The sequence below is a fragment of the Amblyomma mixtum genome, chromosome 3 (assembly GCF_055824585.1).
Source record: "Amblyomma mixtum isolate Tamu chromosome 3, ASM5582458v1, whole genome shotgun sequence".
Lineage (NCBI taxonomy): Eukaryota > Metazoa > Arthropoda > Arachnida > Ixodida > Ixodidae > Amblyomma > Amblyomma mixtum.
In genome coordinates this window covers 204,252,920-204,275,696 of record NC_143014.1, presented here as the reverse complement: position 1 = coordinate 204,275,696, position 22,777 = coordinate 204,252,920, and the positions used below count along the sequence as shown (strand labels likewise).

The 22,777-nt window shown below is 51.6% G+C and overlaps 1 protein-coding gene across 1 annotated transcript in view; it reads left to right on the top strand.

Moving 5' to 3' along the window:
- Positions 1–22,777, top strand: part of LOC149353365 (CD109 antigen-like) — a 122,104-nt gene that overhangs the window by 1,369 nt on the left and 97,958 nt on the right. The gene's annotated exons all lie outside the window — the stretch shown is intronic.

Genomic DNA, 22,777 nt, shown 5'->3' with positions numbered 1-22,777 from the left:
CGTGTCACCCACAAAGGGCACCGAGGCAGCTGCGCTGCCGGCACGCCGGAGAGAAGCCACGATACCTGTCAGCGCTGTCACAATGGGCTGCTCGGGCGCGGAGTAGCGGCAGCGTTGCGGCCGCTGCTGTGCGCGCCCGCGAGAAGAATCCGTTGAGGAAACGGGCCAAGCGCGGCGACGCGGAGTTTTTATGGGCGGGTCCTTCGGCTGTTTCACTTGGCCGTTCGGCACGGCCGTTCGCGCGCTCGACCGCGCGGGAAGGACGCGTGCCGCGGCGGCGCGAACGTTTTCTTCTCCTTTCGCCCCGTCGTTGGGCGCTGGCGTCCTCGACGCTGTGCCGCTGATTAGAACAGACCTGGCTGACCGCTCATCCGCCGCTCGCCGCGCTGTTTGTTGCGGTGGAACCACTCCTCGGGTGGCACCGGCACGCGTGGGGAGGCCAGGCAACTCGTCTGGCGTGCGTCAGAAGAAGCTCGGCGCTGTCCGGTTCGCGCGGTTCGGGGCGTGTTTTGAACTCGGGCGCTTTCGCGCCAAGCGGGGAGGACAGGGGGCACGCCCGCGGCGGCGGCGGGACGCGTCGCTGGAACGCCGCGCGGCACCTCCCGCAGGCCGCCCGCAGCGCGCGGCCGCAGATGGCTGCGACCGCATGCTGTGCTCGCGCCCGTAGACGAACAATGTGCCGCGAATTGTGAGGAGGGGGAAGAGGTTGCATCTTGGGCTTTCTTCCCCACAGCGACGGGGTCAGCGAGCGTCGCTATCGAGTGCAAGGTGTTCACGAAGACGCAGTGGTCCGTAACACAATGCCACGCCGGGCGGTGTCCAGTTGAGCGCGAGGAATGTGATAGCGTTGTCAGAGAGAAATACGATAGTGATAATGGTAATGATCGTAGAATTGATGGTAGGGCAGCTGTGGCCAAAGAACGTAGAAGCATGCTATACTGTCGACTACAACGATACCTGATTTTGTGGCACGTGCCTGTGTGCCCAAGTTATAGTCTAAAGCCAGGCTCTATTTTATTCTATCTGTGTTCAGCGGTGGGCAGTTTTTGATGGAATGAATCGCCGGGGGGTGCATGAGTTACGGCATCTTGTGCTGCTTGCATATTGTTCGCAATATTCTTGCATATTGTTAGTTGGAATTGTTGGCCGTTTTGCTGTTGGTCCGTGTGCACGTGGATAACAAAAATTAGCTTGCAAGGAGATGACAGTGAACTTTTCTCCAAAATTATAAAGGGAGTTTGGCAAAAGTAGGAGGGGTGATAAACTTTTCCTGCCACGCCGGGAACGAAAGGTTGCTTTGTGCTATAGGTTTGGAACATGCCCGGTCTGTGGCGTGGGAATTAAAACTGTACATATTAGGTGTACCCCTGCACCTAAGTAAATAATACAGGCCATAATAGCTGCTTGTGTAGTATAGTTACCAGAAGCACAGCCAGCTAACTTGTGTGTTGTTGAACAGTATATGCGTTGTGGGCCACAGACTTGTGACATGTATGTATACGAGATGCAGCATACTGAGATTAAGCGAACTACAGTGAAGCAGATAACGTCCGGCTCGCTTCCTAATGAATGTATAAAAGTGTGAAACATGTCAGCTCACGCATGTATTAAAGCTGAGATGAATGTAGGGAAATATTTATCCTGAATCTCTGGAAAGTGTAAGGATCACTGCTGATGCAGTGATTATTACGCTGCCCGTGCTGCTCTCTTGCTGTACCACCTAAAATTTTCGTGCAGATTCTGACCTTGTGAATTCTTCAGCTCTACGAGAAACGTTTTGCTGCTTTTTTTTCTTTCTCCCGTTTTTCGCATCATTAGGAGATCGGTAATTTAACAGTACTGCATATTGGGCGAGTTGGTTAACATACATCTTGCACAATTTTAGCGCGAAAACCCCGGACAGAAAGAGTAGACGACACGAGCGCTGTTTGCGTAGCCCATACCGTAGCCCATACCATACCGGTAGCCCATACCGGTGTTGCCCATATCGGTGTTTGCGTAGCCCATACGACATCCTCCTAAGCACGTCATCGTTGTGAGCGTTTTGATCTCTCGGCGAAGGCACCTTGCGCGCAGAACTGTTGTGTCATCAAAGTACATTTTTGGTGCCACATGCATGCAAGCTCTTCGTGAAATGAAGTTTACGGTTCCCACCAGCGTTAGCACTGATTAAATAAAGGTGCGACCATTACTACCGCGGGTTTAAAACGTTTCCCGCCATTTCGCGTTAAACACTAGGTTGCAAAAATTTTGTAATGAGGGTCCCGCGCCAGGATCCTTATTTTGTAAGGATTCTTTCTCCAGTAAAGTCATTTGCCTCTTTGACGTCAGAGCTGCCAGCTCTGACGTCAAAGGCGGCAGCAACCAGTGGGAAAGGTTCGGAATTATAACTCGTAGAAAATAATTGTCACAAAACACGGCCCCGCGCAAAACTGGTCTCACTCAAGATAGCTGCGCAGGCTAATCATGACCGGGGAACGGCAGATCGCCAAACGAAACAGCCATGCCATGATGGCGGACCAGAAAGCCTCTGCCCGATCAGCAACAATACTGAAGTGAGAGAAGGATTTGGCCCGTAATTAGCACGATGCAACGCCTTTAATAAAAGCAACCAGGCAAAGGGTTTGCTTGTCAGCCGTGTAGTGAAGCCCTTACGGCACCCCAGATGCCGAAAGGTGTCGAAAGGTGTGGACAAGGATTCTCCTTGCGCAGATTTAGAGCTTATGAGGTGCCATAAGTGCTCCGTTACACGGCTAAGAAACAAATTTTGTTGCCTGGCTACTTTTGGCAAATATGGTAAGTGCCTCTTCTGAAACAGTTTCCAGTCCACAAGGTCTGCTGCTGGTCTCTCTAAAACAGAGGTCCCCCGGGGACCCCTGCCGAAGCTTTAGAGGAATGAGGCGGGAAGCTCTCCCCTACCTCCAGAGATCCGTAGCTCTGAGGATGCTGTGCATTCCCACAGCGTGCATGCCAGCGAAGTTGTCCTGAAAACTCTAATTATTTCTGCATTATTGCACCGACGTCGAATGATGAAATACGGTGTGCGTAGACACTTGTATATTATCATGCCGGGAGGTGTTGCCTTGGCAGACTAATAAAAAACTTAGTCTAGCTTTAAATCTAGTTGAGAAAACGTTGATTGTTTAACAATAGGGCTGAACTGACTTCTGGCTCTGCTGCTTCAAGGAGACGGAAAGTTAGGTACTTGAATAAGGAGCAGGGGCTGAGTACCCACGTACGGAGGCGAATCTGAAGGTGGCGTTCTCGTAAGATCCATGTCGAAAAAGAAAAGTATATCATTCGGGTTTGTATCTGAGGTGGTTTGACCCGTTACGTGAGAGTCCAGTGGCGGATTTAGGAGCAGGCGAAGGAAGTAACTGTATATGAAAAGACACATATAGGAAAACCATGCTGAACTCCATTGTCTCGCTGAAAAATGTTTAAGAAATACGTGGTTCATTTCAAACCCCTCCGAACGGTCCCTGTGAGAGTCCACGAGAAGGGCAGTCAAGCGCTCTCGGCGATCGGGCTGGTTTCGTGGGCAGCTCATCACGACGTGTTCGGTGTTACTCTGCCCCTGCAGGGCGGAGAGGGACGTGGTTTACAGCCACCGCACCTTTCCGCGGAAGCAATTCCCGCAGGAGGCTCAGACGTGATCCCGTGTCGTTCGACTGTGCGCATCGAGTGAGCGGCGTGCTATGGCCGCTTCGTGCTTAGCAGCGTAATACACTTCGCTCTGCCTCTCTCTGGGCACCACGCCAACGGTTTATACGCGAGCGAGCTCTCGTCTGTTGGAGAGTGATATTTCTCGCTTGGAGAGCCATGCTTCTTGCCGCGTCGCGTCGTCTAAACGCTGCCGTATACGACAGCTTTTACCTTGTGCACATCCACGCTACACGCTCCCCTTACGACACAATGTTGCACTTTAACGCCTCTTTCGTAAGCTGTCCATCCTGTGACTCTAGGCCTGTTTAAGGTAGTGGCGTCGATCAGGGGATAACGGCACATTTCGTTCCCTGATCCTGTATGGTACGCGCTGAAGAACACGGACGCTTGTGGAAAGCTTGCACCACGTACGAAATGGAGCTTGGTGTAATGCAACGGTATTCTGTACAGCCCCGAGCGTGAACCGATCCACTTGGTTCCCGTTCTGAAACAAAAACAAAGAAAAAGCGTCGTGCTCGAGCGTCGTAATGGGCCCAAAATATTCTAGGGTCATTCGTTAAGCACTGGTGGAGCGCGAATCAAAACGAACTGGTCGCGGAGGGTGCATGTGCTTTTTGGATTGTCCGCGTTCTTCGACGTCAGGACGACTCGCAGTTTACGTATTGTGATGGGTACACCGACGGCCAAGATATCTAGCAGGTACTTCTTGCGTCGCTCATTATTTTTGTTTTCAGTCAATGCGCGATGTTCTGGCGAACACGTCTTCATCGGCATCGAGGAAAAAATGGGCGCTCGCCGCGTATCCGCGCTGCGTGCACCATCGCATTTGACGAGGCTTCACATCTTCACAAGTTCTCGGATCAACCGTAGGAGAGACGGTAAACGCGACGCTAAGTCTTGCGAAATGCGGTCGAAGTATGTGCGGTATATGACGACTCGCGGAGCACGCCGCTCTCAGAGCCCGAAGCCGGCCCAACCATTCCTGTACTGTAGTGCGGGTTCGGGATGCACCGCTGTTGCTGGTTGCGCCGACGCTTAACGCTCTCGTTCGTGCTGGTCGACGCCCTATCCCACGCGATCGGTCCGAAGATAGCATCCATCCAGCGCTCGTAATGCGGACAGATATGCATAGGTTAAAAAGTTGGGAGGCACTTTGGTTTTTTTTTTTTTTTACTTCTTAGGCCGCGTCGCACGCGCACGCACGCCCCAGGAGGCTTCGAGGTCTCGCGAGGAGCAACCGGGCGTCGTCCACGAAAAACGGGAGCGACGCTTGGGACGCTGGCCGCCTTCGCAGGGTGTGACACGGCCCCGCGGGTGCGGAGGAGGATGACTTTCAGGAACCCTTTGCTGCTGCCTGCTTTCGGAGTAACGAGGTGACCGCGGCTGCCCCTGGGTCACGCCGGCTGACCGGAAGGCTGTCTCGGACGGCCGCTGTTGCGGAGCAGCTCTTTCGGTCGCACTCTCTTCCCACAGTCACGGATACTTTTCACTTTCGTTCTTTCCCGGTGGTCATGAGAAGGAGAAAGAGAGTATGCGGTAAGGCCTTACACTGCGATCATCCTCGGACTTGAGTGTCCACATCCCCGAATGCTGGTTGGAAACATGCGCGTCAGAACGTACAGAACGCGAAGTGCCCGATACCTTGTTGCTCCTTTGGTTCTTCCTTTGGTTTGGCGTCTTCCTTTCGCGGGCGATAAGCCCCGTAAAATGAACCCAGTTCAGTAAAACGCTGTCTTTTTTGTCTGTCTGTCTTGTCTGTCTGTCTGTCTTGTCTGTCTTTTTTGGCTGTCTTTGTTGTTGTTCTAACGCACACATGCAGCCGTAGGCTTCCAAGCCAGGTTTTTGGTGCTGCACTTTTGGGCTTGCGCTGCAAAACTCACCGGCATGACAATGAAGACCGCCCGCGGCTGTGTCTTTATGAGCGTATGCATGGTCACGTACAGCACACACAGCATATACATGGTCACGATGGTATGAATCAAATCAAATCAAATCAGTTTATTCGAATATGAAACACAGCACATGCCCATGGGATGATTAAAAATGAAGCTAATAGCATACTTCATGACGAGGCCTCACTCAGCGATAGACATCAATGGCAGAATGATGGACAAATCCATTTTCCTAAAACAGAACAAAAAATGAAATGGACAGGTTATTCATGTTCTGCAGGTGATACTAAAGACAAGGAAAAGTTGAAGACGAGGGAGAGGGTCATATGTTTGATGGAGTACATGGACCTCTATGGGCGATCAGTCGAAATACAATTCTGCGGCAGTTGCACACAACGCTTCGTGTATGCATCTGCGAAATTCTTTCCTCTTTTTTTTTTTTTTTGAGGGCGCGGCGTACACACTGTGCGAGGACGCTCTCATTCCAAACACGCTCTTCCCTTATGCTTCAGTCTGCAGTGTTAGCTCGTCCGAATTCGAAGACGTCTGGGGCGGAAGAACCAACACTGGCGTGCACTTATGGCGCAGTTACAGTTCAAGCCTTAGAAAAAAAACGATGACGCACCAAGTGACGCGGAAAGAGAGCTCGCTTTCTGGCGACAATATCGCGCTGCCCTCTTCTCGTCTTTCTTAGCATTAAAATATCAACGTCATGCTGCCTAACCGGGCTGTGGAAGAATCATCAGCAGGGACAGAAGCTAACCAATTTTCTTCAGTATATACTATTATTTCGCGATTGTTGTGTGCATGAAGCTCAAGAGGAGCCGCAGCACTTCCGTGCTGTCCATGGTATCTATTCTTCCGCAGCACTGTGTTTTGTTGAACGAATGTTTTTCAGTGGTTGGAACGTAAAAAAAAAAAAAAAAGCAGGCAGTGTCGTTGTCGAGAGTAGATGTTAGCATGAAGTGTTCTTCAGCAACGGTGTAGCGCATTCTGCATTCGGCTACTGAACGTACCCCCCGTGCTTCGTCCGCTTCTGTTCTTCGCGCTAGGAAGCGCGCATGGTCCGCCTGACTGCTTTCGCACTTTTAGCAGGCTCCGCTATAAGCCGCTTTGGTTGACTGCATACATCGTGCTCGGCTTCGTTCGCCTCTCTTGGAGCTTTACGTGCTGTCACGTTCAGCCACTTCTGCTTTTCACGACAGACAGCGTGCTCGACGTCCATCGCTGCTTTCGCTGTTTGATGCGCCATAGCGCTCGCCCGCTCTGCATCGGCTATGCGATGCGTTTGGCTGCCGTGGCCGCCCTATCACCTTCGTGTGCAGCTACCATTGGCGACGTAGTCGCGCCTTTTTCTCCCTACACTCAACTGGCTCGAATCGCATACCCCCGGCGGCAGTATTACTGGCACCCAGCTACTCCAAGCGCTTGGAAGCGCAGAACCAACGGATGAAAGGGAGAAGAGACGACGATTTGTAACGCGTCTGGAGTAGTGTTGAATATGCCCAGAGGAAAACAACAAGAACAACAAAACAAAACGAAGCTTGCTCTGTTAGCTCCGACGCTGGTTCGAATTCCGCTGAGGACGGAAGTTTTTTGGAGGGTTTTTATTCTGCTTGACCACTGACACTACCGAAAATCGCTCTATGGAGGGAGTCATGAGCCCACTAGAGCAAGCTTCCTCTCGGAGGAGAGACAGAGAAAGAAAAGCACTTTATTACAGAGTGACATAATAAGATGATGCTACTCGTGTGAGTAACGCTTGGTTCATGTCGAAGAATGCAGGCAGTGCTCGGACTCAGCTGCGAAAAAGGGGGTTTTGAATGCGCCCGGGTAGTACCGAAACATTACGACACTGTTACTTCTTTTGTTTGGTCGTACGTTAATACGATGTTCAAAATGCGCTTTTTCCAATCTTTTATGAAGCGTTACAAGTAAACATTGCAGTGATCTGGCCTAAACTTAATAGGCATTTAAGCAGCATAAATGTAACTTTCTTTTAAATGGTAAAGGAACCTTGCAAGAACATGCAGGCTGTCTGATCGTGAAGGTACGCAACTTGATCTGCGATTTGCAAGGACCGACAACGAGGGCGACATTTAAGTCCTACAATGCACCGCATCCGATACATGCAAGTCACTTACCTCCGAACGGATATCATGGACACAAGCCGATACGTACAGCCATTATTTAAAGGTGTCCCCTGAACGATAGTGGCCAGTAGTTAATAAGCAAAGTTTTCAAACAAAATAATGGGGTTGCGCGTGTAACCTCTTGAACGCAAAGTATAAGATATGTGATGCAAACTTCTGCTAGTTTAAGAAGTATACATCTTTACTGTAAGAACAGTGGGAAAAGTTTCGGGACGCAATGCTTGTAATATATTTGCAATGCTCTTTTATAATTATGATTTCAGCTTGATAATAACCCGTAGAACACACTATTCGCACAATGTTTAGTCTGAATTTTAAGCTAATGTTTATGATATATAAAGTTATTTCTTCATTTTAGTGTTAAAGTTATGTTCTAGTGCAACAAGTTGCGTTATACTGCAACTTACACAACAATTTTTTAACGTTATTCTAATGTTCGGTGCTACCTGGGCAGTGGATGCGCACGATGGATGCCAATACCCGCTGTAATTTCTGACTTTTATTGAAACGAAAAACCGCAAGAATACGAGACGACAGAAGGTGAACGCAGTAGTGCGGTTACATCAATTCGGTGCGCCGAACTCTGCTCCCTACAGCTTACCGCACTAAATTTCTAACCTCTTCGTGGTCAGCCCCGTGCCCGGCTATAAAGAGGTAGGCTGTGACTGGTTAGATACGTTGACAAGTATTTTATTTTGAATCTAAGCGTCGTTTTGCGACGCCCTAACGTCAGCATTCGTAGCGGTCTTTAAGACCCCGCGAGACTGTCACAGGTCTTTGACAGGTCGCGTTAGTCCCCAGTGCAGTTCATGCGTACCAGCGACCGCACCGCGCCGAGAAGGCGCTTCTACAGAGAGGCCTGCAGAGCGCGTGTCCGCGAAGAGATGAGCCTGCTTCCGGCGTGGTTCTCGATCCTCGCGATCGCGGAGCGGCCTGCCGGGATTCGCTATCGGTTCGTTTTTCTTTCTGATACCGCGGCGCCTGCTTACCGAGTCGTCCGCCGGACCTCGCGGCATACACCGTGGAGCAAGCGGCGGCGGCGCGCAGGTTCCCATCGTGAGCTAACTGTTAGAGCATGTCCCCCTCGCCGCAAAACACGTTCCTGCCCGCGCACACTTGCCCTCCTCGCCGTGATACCTGCCGTATTTGTTGCGCACGCTCTCTCTGCAGCTGCGGGGACGCCGCCGCCTTCGCGGAATAACCCCGCGCTTTTCGCTGTAAGTTTGCGGCGTTCGTTGGCGAGGTTATCTTAATCTCAGTAGATTAGAAACAAACAAACAAGAGTCTAAGCTTGTCCTCCAGCTTCTTTGAGGCTTAAAGGTGCAGTGAAGAGGAATCTGAACTCGTCTTTTTGCCGCGGGAACTCGATCTACACGTTCCGAGCATTCTTAGAAACTGCGACTTATTGCCCTGTGTGGCCGATTTCCCTAATCAAATCGGATTAACGTTCGGCGCCCACCTTTTATTTTTTGAATTCTCCCCCGTACGATGGGCGGAGTCGACCAACGCGTGGAGTGCCTTTCACCCAGTCCCGTGGCGGCTTGCCGCTCTGCCATCGGCGGAGTAATAAGTAGTAATCCGTAGAAGCAAATAGTCCGCGCGTATTTTTATTTCTGCGGGCTTATTTTGCAGCTATATTATCTGCGAATGAAACTATTTATTCATGGAAACCTAAAAAACAAAATAAAGCGAAAGCAAAGCCTCCGCGGAGCTGGCTGAAAGGCACTCCACGCGTTGGTCGACTCCGCCCACCGTACGGGGAGAAATCAAGAAATAAAGGCGGGAGCCGGACGTTAATTCGATTTAATTAGGGAAATCCGCCATGCAGGGCAATAATTCGAAGTTTCTAAGTATGCTCGGAACGTGTAGATCGAGTTCCCGTGGCAAAAAGACGAGTTCAGATTCCTCTTCAGTGCACCTTTAAGCTGGGCGCTGAAAGCGGAAATCACCCTTTCAGGACGTGGGTCGAAGCGGTGAATAACCAGGCGCCCTGTGAGTACCATGCGTCCAAGCCACTGCTCCGTTAACATGCGAGGGGGTCTGGGAACCATTGGAAAGAGCTGTGGTTCTGACCCGATGCCTTTTGTGGAGCTTTTTACCGATTTACTTCCGAAGTACAGATGACGTGTTTCCATTTCACGCTAGTTAGATTATTTTTTCTTTTCTGTTCGGCGAGGTTACAAAAAAAGAACATACTGAAAGGCGCTCGCGTTTTCTCGTGGAGAAGAAACAAATGTCATGTTTCAAGTTTGCGCAGCATCCGGGACTGCAGATTTGCACTACCAATGCTAGAAAATTGGGAAGACATGCTGACGGGCGGATTGGACATGGTACCACCGAAGGTGCATCTGAACCCTAGGCTCAAGTCGTGGACATGCATCTGTGTGAATTGGGCAAACACGTCGCGCATGGACAACCAGAAGAGAAACGCAGACTCCGATTTCCGCATAATCGCGCTCGACGGTAATATCTGCCAGGCGTGACAGTGGGGTGGCAAACTCCTTTGTGAGGTACCCGCTTCAGCGCGCGTGCACGGAACACTGCAGCAAGAAATATAATACTCGCAAATTTCGAATGCACCGTGCCATACGAACTTCTCCAAGAGCGGATTAGAATTTACATTTAAGACGCAGGAGCGTACGACAATATTTAGATCTACAGGTGGAGTTTGAGAACGATCAAGTTTGCTGAACTTTTAGACCCCTATTGTCATCCAAGTCCCTCGTGAGTTCAGCCAGTGCAGATAAATCCGTCCCTGTCGCATTAACGGAGGTCGATTGTATTTCTTGTTCAGGCCTTTCTGATCATCCGTCTCGTTTCGTGCGTGCATTATCTAGATTCAACGGCCAAGAGAGAGGCCGTTGCCTTCAGCTGGAGCTTGTTCTGCCAGCGCTAATAAGTCCCAAGAGGCGACCTCAGCTGTTATGTATAGGCGACCCTCATGCTAACAAAACGCGCGTCTCTCTGGTAGTTGCTGAATGCCATTGAGGGGAAGGTTGTTTGCCATGCTCCACGTCAGGAGCGATTTTCTCTAGGTTAGTGCTCCTGGCCTGCTAATGAGGTGCACGTACGTCCCGCTCGTATACCAGCGCATTTTGTTCCATAACCCCATATCAAAGCGCTAATATCGGGCTGGTGCTAAAATTAGACAGTATACGCACTGTTTACCGCACTGTGGTATGGAGGAGTTGCGAAAAAAATAACGAGAAAACTAATGAGAGAGTCAGATTGCCAACTTTTGTGCTGGCGTAGCTACAGTATATATGCTCAGGCACCCTTTTCTCACGCATTTATTTTTTCAATGCGCGCGACGTGCTTGTCTTCTTCTCTACTCACAGCGCGGTGGCGTCACGTGGGCCGTGAAAACATCCGGAGAGGAGCCCTTTATTATTATCAGCCAGTGAAGGAGTCCGGGAGGGAGCAGCTGTCGTTTTAAACGCTCTCAGCGTCGTCGTCAGGATCCCCGGCCGTTCCGCGCGGCCGCCCGCGGAGTATGCGGCAGCCGTAATTGCTGCAGCCGTCTAAAGTATACCGCGTCGCTGGCGAGAGCGCAGCTCGAGGTCTGTCATCGCGGCTGACACCCGCGGTCCCACCTGTCTCAGATTGCTCAGCCCCGCTCGGCGCTTTGCTTTTCGCGGCCGCGATTGCGCGCCTATGCAATGACGTGGGGGGGAAGGGGGGCTCTTTAGCACTGCTACGGAGCTCGATCGCTTTCACCGTCACTGGCTGCGAGGGCGGCCCGAGAGGCATCGGGTTCCCGTCGCGGTAGCGGTTCGCGCTGAAGCGGAGCCGTACACCGTCCGCGCGATCCCGTTGCCGGCTGATGTGTGTGTGGGAAGAGGGGGGGGGGGGGGGGGGGGGGACTCACCCTGGCTTTGCTGTGCCGCCGATGCGATGATGCGAAAACGCTTCCGGACTGGTGGCGGACCTTGCCTGCCTTGTGGTGCGAGAAATTGGGCTTGAGCTTCGCTGCACGAGGGTGCCCTTGCATGTCGGCCGGGCAGCAGCTGGGCCCACTCATCTGTGGCAAGGTCGAAGCTTGCTGTTTGTCCCGCCGGATGTGCGCGCTATCTGAGAGCGAACGGGGGGCGACTTCAGGAGTTGATATCAAACTCCGTTCTTTTTTTGTGCGTGTTTGTGATGCGTGGAAGGCGTTTAACGTTTACATTTTCACTCAGTGTACGGACACCCCACACGGATTAAGGGAAGAGCTCTTATATACCTTTATAGACATCTATGCTTTGTATGCATGGCCACGCACAACGTACACTGCATGCATGGCCACGCAGGTAGAAGGCTGTAGGCTGTATATGCAATGCAGGTGCGCTTGTAAGAATGGGAACATGGAAAAGAGGAAGGAATAGCAGGGAAGAAGATAGCCCCAAGGAATACCTGGACTGTTATGTGAGGACTACCGGAAAAGGTGCGCAACGAAAAAGAGTGTAAAGGTGGCCTGCTGCATAAAGGAATGCACTTTTGAATTACGTGCTTTACGAATAATGCTGTCTTAGCACGGACTATAGCCTGCGAATTGTTCTTCCTGGGCCTAAAGGGGAAGTGCGAGCCGTGTCCTCTCGGGATGAACGGCAAATTCTCAGGCTCCATTTCAGGATTCGTTCTGCCACTGCCGGAGCAAACGGCTCGCTGCGGCTTTGGGCGTGTTCTTCAGCTTCGCTTCTTTCTTTCTTTCTTTCTTTCTTTCTTTCTTTCTTTCTTTCTTTCTTTCTTTCTTTCTTTCTTTCTTTCTTTCTTTCTTTCTTTCTTTCTTTCTTTCTTTCTTTCTTTCTTTCTTTCTTTCTTTCTTTCTTCATCTTTCTTTCTTCAGCTCGCTGTGACACTCTCGCTTTTCTCCCAAAGCAGTTGTCACATTCAAGGACAGAGGAGGCCGCAAAGCTTTCTTTTTTTTGCATAACCAGCCTAACTGTGCACTGCTAGTACGTGTCGTTTCTTTTTCTTCTCACCTGTGTCGCTCTCTCTCTCTTTTGGTCTTTGTATTTAATGCATTACAAATTAGGTACGGGGACACGTATTGGATTGTAGAGCTGTCGGTCATCGGAGAGGCCGGCGGTAGCGAAAGCGTTGCTACGTTTCTCTTTCCGTTCATGTGGATCAGCCTGTCGCTTTCAGAGACGCTGCTCTCAAACTGTGACAAAATGCTCCGGTAATATTCCGAACTCTGGCATCTTCATATCGCAGAAAGAAGAAGTGGGGTCAATCGTCATCAGGCGCTTTACGTAACATTTTTTTAAAGCGCACAAACGGGTAGCGATTGCAGATTTCTAGATGAGCAACTTTTTTTCGCCAAATGAGGACTCTGCTGACGCCCAACACTCCGAACTGGCATTCGAAAGATGTTCGCCTGTATTGCTCACAGACACATCTCGTCATTAATGACGGAAGGCAGTCGTCCCGTAGCTTTAACGCCGTCTGCGCTTTACATGGTTCAGGCAAAGGGGCGCCCTCCGCGGCGTCTAGATAGCCGGAACGCCCGCGCGTGTACTCCTTGGGGACCACAGTCGGCGATTATGCAGGAAGGGCGCAGACACCTGCTCTTGCACGCTGTCATGTGCACTCAAGCAGGAAACAGCGGTCCGTCTCGTTTCATCCGCGATGCGTTTAGTGCTGAGGGCCAACGGTCGCTCCTCTCTCCGACTATTTTGCTTCGTTGGTAACCGCAGACTCCCCTCTCGTCATGCTGAGCTGCAGAGGAACACGACACGAGGGAAGAAAGACGCCACAAGCAAGTGAAATACGCGCGATGAAATACGCGAGGGCGGCCGTGTAATGTACTTGTAGATGCCTCGTAACGCACTATATATAAAGAAAGGAAGAACATGGACGCCCCTGAAGGTGTCCTTCGCGCCCCGTTCAGCAGCCCGTCGTTTACCTGTGCGTTTGGTAGCTACGCATCTGTTATACGCTTCGGAAGCGACGTGGAGTGGTCTGGGATATTGCCAGGCTACTCTTGCTGCTGCGCCTTCGGAACTCATTTTCAGAGGATCCCCGCGACATACAAGGAGTAGGAACGGATTAACACAAACCCCTTGGAGGCGCTAATTTTCTTTTGTATTATCGGAGATTTTAAATGGATGGTGTGTAATCTATGCATCTAGTCAGTGCCCACGTAAAGGGTCGAAACCTGAAGGCCTCTAAAAGGCTAGGAATCAGGCTAAGGATAGTGCAGCGAGCGATGAAATGGAACGTGAAAGATGTAAAACGGAGTTAGAAAGAAAGCAGCATGCCGTTCGATGGGATGTTTGAGTTGAGATTAAAAGAAAAAAAAAAGAAGGAATATGCATAGTCAGAGCATCTAATGCGCAGAATTAACAAACCTTCTCTGAGAGCGATTACTTAAGAAAGAAAAACAGGGCTTAGGATGATGATTATTTGAGCGATACGCTGGGCTAGAAAGCTATTAGGTTTATTAACTATCTGGCGACAACTTCTTTCTTGTCATGTTACAGCGGAACTAATCATGGGCATAAAACGCTTTTGTATACTTTCATACAGAAGCACAATCGAGTCATGTATTATGAGGTTGTCGCAAAACTCGTAACTTCAGTACAGGAGCACAGACCGAAGTGAAACGAAAGAGACACGTCCCTGTGTAAAGCGCGTTTCCGGGCTCGCTGGCATGCGTTCGTAATAGACAGGTTTCGCTGCAGAGGCCTTGTGGGAAAGTGTGCTTTTCCCTTCCGAGTTCTGCGACGTCTCTTGTTGCACAATTGCCGCAGAGGCATCACGTCCTATCTGTGCGTGTGTGTCGGGGATAGGGTACAGCTACAATATGATCCATTGCAAACAGAACTGCAAAATTGGTGGGTGGACAACACAGAAAAAACGAAGTGGACAGAACAGGAGCACTTCTTCCAGCTCATTTAACGTTTTGAAAACACACACGCACAAAGGGGGAAAAAATACACGCAGGAATGGTGCAGTCAAGCTTTCACGAAAATGTAGCGAAAATGTCCAGAAGAGCCTAACGTGGTAGCAAAGCTATTTCTTTGTCAGTCGAATCTGTAGAAGGAGTGCTCAGTGCTCACGCATGCGTCGCCCGCACCAGTGTAGGAGACGAGCATTAGGAAATTTTGCTGCCGATAAGAGAGAATTTAGGCACCCTCGAGTTCGCGTTCTCTGAAGCTGCGTATGTTTGCCTTCCTGCTCTCTTCTTTCGCGACCTAAATGTACGCCAGAATATCCGTCAGATTTCGCGGCCAGTCGCCGCTCCGTAATCCTCGCTACATAGTCCGGAGTCTGGGAGCGCGGTCGGCCAAACGTCCGACGCAGGTGGGCCACAGCAGGACCCGCGCGTGTCGTCCGGCCGCGGCCGGCATCTGCATGATGTGCATGCTGGTCGGCAAGTGGCCGGCGGAGAGTAACACGCGTCGCTACGCGACCGCCGCGCAAAACAGAGACGCCTGTTCAATACGGCAAATGGCAGCCGCAGCCGCCCGGGCTTGTGGCCGCCACTGCAGCGAGCCCGTGCATGGGCTCGACTTGCACCGGCGACTCGACTTGCGCAAACTGTCGGGAAGCCTCGGCGAGGAGCAGGAAACCGCTCCAGCAGCTGCGCTTTCACTCGCTTGCGAAATGCGGCAGAAAGAAGGACCTGATGCGACTCGCGTGTGCGAATAAATAGCCACCGTACTTGCATGCACGGAGTGCGCTGTTTCGGCGCTCCAACGTTTCCCGATTGAGTCATCAGCTTTTTTTTTTCTTGTTGTGGGCAGTCAACAATATCGCTGTTCCTGCCGTGTGCACTGTTTGCAAGCGCTGTCCCCGTTTTCCTATCGGGTTGAATTCGCCTCTGGTTGGGTCGTGGCTGACGAGGGAGAAGATTGATGAAACGCCTACCGGTGCATATGCGCCGCTGCTTCGGAGCAAGGTGCGAACGCCGTCGTGAAGCTTGGCTAAACATCGCGATTGAGGAAATGCTTGCCTCTACGACAGTAAACAAGAAGTGCCTTTGGGCTTCTTTTGCGGATAAGTCTGTTTCGAGGGTGTCGCCGTACCGAGCAAGTTTTGTCAGTTTATCACGCGCAGTCTGCGCTACGGCGGAGCCAGCGGCTCCGTTAGGTGCTTTCTCATCACAATCGTGGGTCGTTCATGATGATTCACCGGCGGAATCATAGAAACCACCGGCCTACGTGCTGTTGCTCTGCACGTGTGGGACCTCTTTTGGCCTTTCTGGCCACAGCAAGAGGCTCTTGTTTTGTTGGACGTTACGGAAGCTTGACGGCGAGAAGACGTGTAACAGGGGGCGGGGTTGTGTAAAAATAATTGCCCGTTCACAAGTCGACGCGAAGTTGCGGGCTTCGGCTAAACCGCGCGTATCATTTTCAGCGCTCTCTGCACCCGTATGCCGACACGCACCGCCAGATTTCACGCAGCAACATTGAAAGGTGTCGAGTGTGGACGTCCGCTGTCTGCTCGTTGCGACCGGTAAACAAAGCCTGTCGGGGAGCCGTTTCGTCCCGCTCGCTCTCGGGTCTGCCGCCCTTTGTTTGGGCCGGGTTTGATGGATGGAATGCGCTGCAACACGTCGCGTTGACACCTTTCCTCACCGACACCGGCCTAAGTGACCCCGTAAATAGCCTCCCCGCGATGAGGCACCGCTACCGGCGACTGCGTGGCTTCGTTTCTTTATTTGTTGCCGCCGCCTTGTGGAGGGCTGTTGCTAACTTGCTTTCTGAGAAACGTTCCGAGAGGCAAAATGAATGGCTGCTCTGTGAACTGCAGGAGGTGGACCCATCTTAGCGGAAAACCAGGCGTTCAGCCTTTGTGAAACATTTACAGCTCACCGGGTTTACTTATGGGCCCTGAGTGTGGCTCGTTTTTCAACGCCAGCATTCCATATTTCTCGAGGGTGAGGGAACTCTCTTGTCCTCACCACAGAGCTTGAAAGTGCGTTGTGCGTTGTGTGCTGCAAGAGCACCACTGCATGGCTTAGAAGAACTTCCTGTGCTGTATATTTTTGATATAGGGTGTACGTACTACGTGAATAAAAGCAAACGGACGGACGGACATGAAGCCAGTAACAAAGTCTGGACACCACGGACGAACGGACGGACGGACGGACGGACGGACGGACGGACGGACGGACGGACGGACGGACGGACGGACGGACGGACGGACGGACGGACCGACGGACGGACGGACGGACATGAAGCCAGTAACAAAGTCTCGACGCGCATTTTTTTTAAGGGGAAAATGTTATGAGCGCAATTTTTGCGCATGTCGTTAAGATTGCACAATAACGTAAATTGCACAGTAGCAATCAATGTATCCGCAGATCTCCCCTCGGGACTCTTTTAGTTTTCTGCTATTATCAAAAACGCGCTCCGTTGATTTTCTATGGCAGTCTTAACTACTCGTTGCGAGCACATGACCATTATTAAAAGCGATGTATTGCAATGCATCGGAAGATTAGACTACTCCCACCAATTTGTTCGTAACAGCAAATATCTTTCAATATCCCGCAGTTGCCTCAAAAATATTGCAAGAAACGCACCCCATTGGTTTTCTACGACAGTCTTAACCACTCGGTGCGATACGCATCGGAAGGTTAGACCATTCCCATCGATATGTTCATTACAGTGTTTCACAGTATTCCACACTGGCCTCACAACTAAAAGTGATGTCCAAAAAGCTGGACTTGAATGTGCTTGGCGCATGGTGAAATTTGTCTCTTTTCTGCCATTAAGCCTAATCTGACCATGCAGGCAATCTGTGCGTTGAAAATAACGCAGGTGTTTGCCTTAATTTCTGATAATAACAGCCAGTGTCGGTATGACGCCGAAAGTTTATTCTAAGCGCTCCGATTCGCTGAGACAGCGCGCTGAAATAAGACCGAAACAGTTTCCCCGAGACGCAACCGCGGCGCATGGTAAAGCATGGCGCCTCTGCACGGCGCCGCACATGGCTAGGCTCAGCCCACCAGTTCTGTCTTCCGTCACACAAGGTGTGTGTGTTGGGCAAACACGACAAGGCCTGAGCACAACTGTGAGCTGATCGTTTTTCGATGCTTATTTGGGCTCGTGAGCTTCTTTTGCTTGAGCTACTGCTTCACCGCCAGCATGCGCCCAGGTAGCTTCGCAGATGGCGACCCACATGCATCCCTGTAACTTGACACCCCATCTGTCAATGGCAAGCTGTCTACGAGCGGTGGAGCTGCCGACGGCACTCACGCCGCGCCCCGCTCTTGTTCGCATGTTTACTAGTCCCGGTTCTCGTTCATCTTGTCCCAGAAGCTCAGACGAAATCTGCTTCGTTGGAGGTGTTGCTTGTCGACGTCATGGGCTAAAGCCATTTTGGGGGGTGTTTTGCGCAGTATTTATTGCGCCTCCTTCCACGCCGTTTTACGTAGCGCGCGATCGAAAGCGCTAGAGTTCTCGCGAAATGTATCAACGTGCAGTCGCTAGCTTGGTAAATGTTTTTCTGGTTTTCGTAGGTAGCGTGCGCCACGTAACTGGAACTACAAGTGCTAAATTGTGAGTTGTACATTTTACAAGGATAAGTGCGGAGCAGTAGTGTAGGCAGTCCTTTGTCACATCAAGAGTAATTTTTTTTTTTAAATTTCGTAGTAAACTAAAGTAACCAAGACAGGTTGTAACCAAGACAGGTAAAGTTCAGGTTGTAATGTGTACGTGAAAAATTCCGCTACGAAGTGTAAAGGTATCCGGACAGACGTTCGAGCTTTCTTGATAATTCCCTGTTCAGTCTAACCCATGCTGGTCCCTAATCAGCAGCTGTTCCTGCTTTGAGTTTGGCTGTGAACAAATTGAAAATGCCGGATTTCGAGAATATTTGGCGGTTCCTGCGGCGCACTGCGTCTCCTTCTGGGCTCTGTCACACAATTTCCTCCAAGCTGATGCAGGGAGCGCATTTGCAGAGTTGTGGCTTTGCTACGTGCGTGACCTCAGCGCCAAAAGTGAGTGTTTTGTGAAAAGAAAAAAGAAAAAGGAAACAAAATGTCACCCAGGGACGACTGAAAAACGCTGGCCTTAGTGTATCCAGCGTTGCATGGCGCTTTTTAAAATAAGGGCTGACGACATTACAGATCGTTCGACGTATTAGAAATAAGCATATTTTGCAATGGTGGTGCAGCCTTCGCCGAAATTGTAGAGAGCATCGTTTTTTTAATTTTTTTTTTTCTGGGCTGTAAAGTGTGGCATTTTTGCATTAACCGAGCTCAAAATCTCACGGCGCTCAAGAGGAAAACGATCGTTCTCACCCGCGCAGAGCAGAGGAGTGCCAGGGGTGCTGAAAGAGCGCATACCATGCAATCGCTAAGCAGTTGAACCTCGTTATAACGAAGTTGAAAGGGCCTGGCGGTTACTTCGTTATAGCCGTAGCTTCGTTATAGCCCGTACGTGCTGACCGAGCTTCCAAGGGGAATCGTCATTCCTTCGTTATATCCACTATTTCGTTATAACGAGGTTCGATTATATGCATTTCTGGCAGCGGGAGGCCAACAGCAATCCCGATGGCTTGCCTAATTTTGACAAAGGTTGTGCATGCGGCTCGGTAGCCGATTCTGATCCCTCTATAGGTGATGCTTCGAGGCGACTGCGGGGTACCCACTCTCGAATCTTCTTCTCCCGGGCGCGGTATCGGGGAGGGACTCCCGGGTGGTGGAACAGCCGCTCGATTGAGTGCGCGACCAGTTTCTGTAGGAACGGGCAGTGCGTGATATTGGAGATACGACGTAAGCGCCGGTTCTACGTTCCCCTAGAAGAGTTTCTCACGCCGTCCGTTCGCCTTTTTTTTATCTTTCTGCCCGGCGACCGCTGCGCGTGCAGTAGAGTGCGACGCCTTCAGCCCGGCCCGCCGGTCGTGCCGGTGTTGCGCTCTGCCGCTGTTTCGTGGCTCGCACGCGGCGTCTGGGAAGCGCGTCCCTTCGGGACTCGTTCTTGCCGCCATCTGCGCGTATTTACGAGGCGCGTTGTTCCGTTCGGTCGTGGTGTTTGCTGGCGCCGCCGCCGCCGGTGCGCGGCAAACGCTACTTTAAAGCTGCAGCTCGCAGCGCGCGGGGCCTCCCGCTGCGCCCCACCCCCTTTTTTTTCCGCCGCGCCAAAGGGCGAACTCCACTCGCTGCTCGCTCGCGAGGAATGCGCCGGCTCCTCGTGGAGTCGTGTGTCTCGTTCTTCCTCTTTTGCTCGAATCGGAACAACGTGACGTTTACAGTGATCGGCAGCGTGCACAGGTGTCTCGCGGACGTAGTGCATATCATCGCTGTCCATTGTTCAACGTCCGCTGCTCTTGGGTTTGAGTGTATGCGGCGGAAGCTCCTTGATGCCTCCTCCCTTTTTTACCCTTCTATTCGTCCTCTCGTCAGAAAGGTAGAAAGAACATAACAGAAAGAGAGAGGGAACGAAGTGTTCTCTCGTTCAACCTCTCCGTTGGGAGCTCTTTCTAGTTTGATGTAGTTGATCCTCTCGTTCTCTCGACGTCCCTTGTAGATGGGTATTTTTCATTTTTCACCACAGTTAAGAGATTACGGGATGTATGGAGGGGGCGAGATCTGCATTCGAATATTTCGCTACCCTCTAGATATATTTAGCGTTTTTGAAGTTTTGGCGCTTTTGAATGATAGAAGAAATTCACAGGATTATCAGACATATGAGGCGACAATTCTGCAAAAGCAGTTGGATTTGCCCTCGGCGATTACTCTGGTGCTTTAATGAGCGTTTTTACTCTAAGCCAAGGCTTCACACACGTGACAGGAGTTTTCTGGAGGGTGGAGGCTTCTGCAGGCCAGGCGGCTTCGCCTTTCAATGCGATTCCGCCATCGGCTTGCGTTCCGCTTCTGCCTGCTCTTCTAGTTGGTTGATGCCTTGTGGAGAGTAGAGTTGGGTGGGTGGATGGCGCCTCTGGTAGGGTGGGGAGGAGGGTCGAGAGTGGCGGTGGGTGGGTTAGCATAGCTAGGGGGTGCGGTAAGGAAGTGGCTGGTGCTTCTGGAAGGAGGAGATAGACAATACATATTGTGACGAAGACGGAGCTGGCAGTGGCGCGGGACGGAGCGCCCGCGCTAGGCCAGCGGCCATTAAAATCATCTCATAGCCATGGTTCACCACGTCTCATTCTTCGGCTGGCCGCCGCGTAACATTTGGTGTGAGGTGCTGGGGTCCCTTCATCGCCATCCTGGTCACGAAGCTTCGGCGTCCTGGGCCTGCCGTGGACGTCGGCTGTGAGTACCTGGTCAGCGCCGCACGGCCGTGCCCCAGCCCGCCCGACCTGAACCGACCTCGACGCTCACCCCAGCCCCGTCCCCCGCCCGGACCACACTACACGACGACCCAAGACCCGACGGACCCAAGACCCGATGGACCCAAGACCCCACCGACCCAAGACCCCACTGACCCAAACGTGAAGACACCGTCCCCCTGCCTCTGCCGTTCGGTGCGTCCGGAGACCTCGGCCGTCAGCTCCTGGCACCCTACGGCCCGGATGCTTCGTGGACCGGGACTCATTCTCTCATCTTTCTCATCGTGGCGGCCAGCACTGCACCATCTTCTACATATTGTTCGATCCTTCACTCAAGACCATCGCCATTTCGCCGTCTGTTCGTCACCGATCGGGACGATCGCTCGGAGGCCCCGGGTAGTGTGACGAAGACGGAGCTGGCAGTGGCGCGGGACGGAGCGCCCGCGCTAGGCCAGCGGCCATTAAAATCATCTCATAGTCATGGTTCACCACGTCTCATTCTTCGGCTGGCCGCCGCGTAACAATATTATTGAGCGTTTAGCCCCCAATCCGGGGCTTTTCAGTGCTATGGCCGTCAGCCAAGTCTCGCCCTGTACGTTACGAACGTGTTGTACAAGAGCCTGAAGAATGGTGATGCAGGGTTGGGTCCGGGGAGTGAGCCAGTCATTGAGGGAGGTAGGATAAAGGGTTGGATATGCTGTGCTGAGCGTGTTCGTACCGGATTCTTGGTCTTCGTCCTTACCAGATAGTATGTGTGATGGTGCTTCTCTCTCCGACGCTACAGACCGAAGGAGGCAGACGCTGGCCTTTCGCACTGTGGCGCTGGTGCTGCTGTTGCACTAAAAAAAACTTCCTCAGAACCCCCGAAAGCGCCGAGGACTTGCACATTTTTCTTTTAGATCGATGCTTGGGACAAATATCCGAAAATAGTTTGCTATCGTTTTTCTTCTCGCTTATTTCCTAACTCGTGTATCGTTTTTCTTCTCGCTTATTTCCTAACTTGTGTTCCGAAAACGAGCCTCTATATCCTGTTTTCAATTCTTCGTCTGTTTATATGCCGTTTTTGTCTGAGCGCACAAAGAAAGCGTCTGTGAAATGTGCTTGTGCATCGTGGAAGTCTGCGCAGGTATGAATAGTGCAGCTACTGCATGGTTGCAATAGAAGATTGCTTCCTGGGTGAGGTGGCTGCTACCTGGAGGAGGTGAAGGGCGCAGAAGTTTTGCAACGCTTCCTCCTTACCACGCTCCTTACCTTTGCTAAGCAGGCCACGGTTGTGGCGCCTCCAGACACACGAATCCGGCTGTCTGTCGTGCAATCTTTCCTGCTTGCTTCGCGCCACACTTGGGCAAGGAATTGTTTACAAGACGTGCTTCTGGGACCTCGCATGCTTAATCTGGGACGCATCGTCTTGATTACTCGTTCCCTTCGCATCACACTTGGACGCGCGCGGGCGAAATGGAGCGCGAAGCAGGCGCGCTTCGCACCTTGCGTACGCATTCCGTCTGTAAACAGAAATGGTGCACAGCTGTGAAACGACGCGAGAAAGCCTTGGGCGTGCCAACGTTTCCAGGAGGTTTCGGATTGCACAGGAACCAACTATAGCGCGCTCAGTGGCTCAGGTCTCGGTTTGGTGTCGGTCACTGCTCTGGCCAGGGGCGTGACGAGGGTGCATGAAAGGGGAATGGAAACGCCGGGAAGGGGGGAGAGAAAATAAGCTGCAGGGCTGCAGCCCACCTTCTTTTTACCTGGCCACTCATCGCACATACGTGCAAGGAAGGAAACATGCTCTCATACCTCGCCTTTCTCAGAGGTCCGTGTGCATCGCTTCCACGAATATATGGGCGCTCAGATAAAAACGGT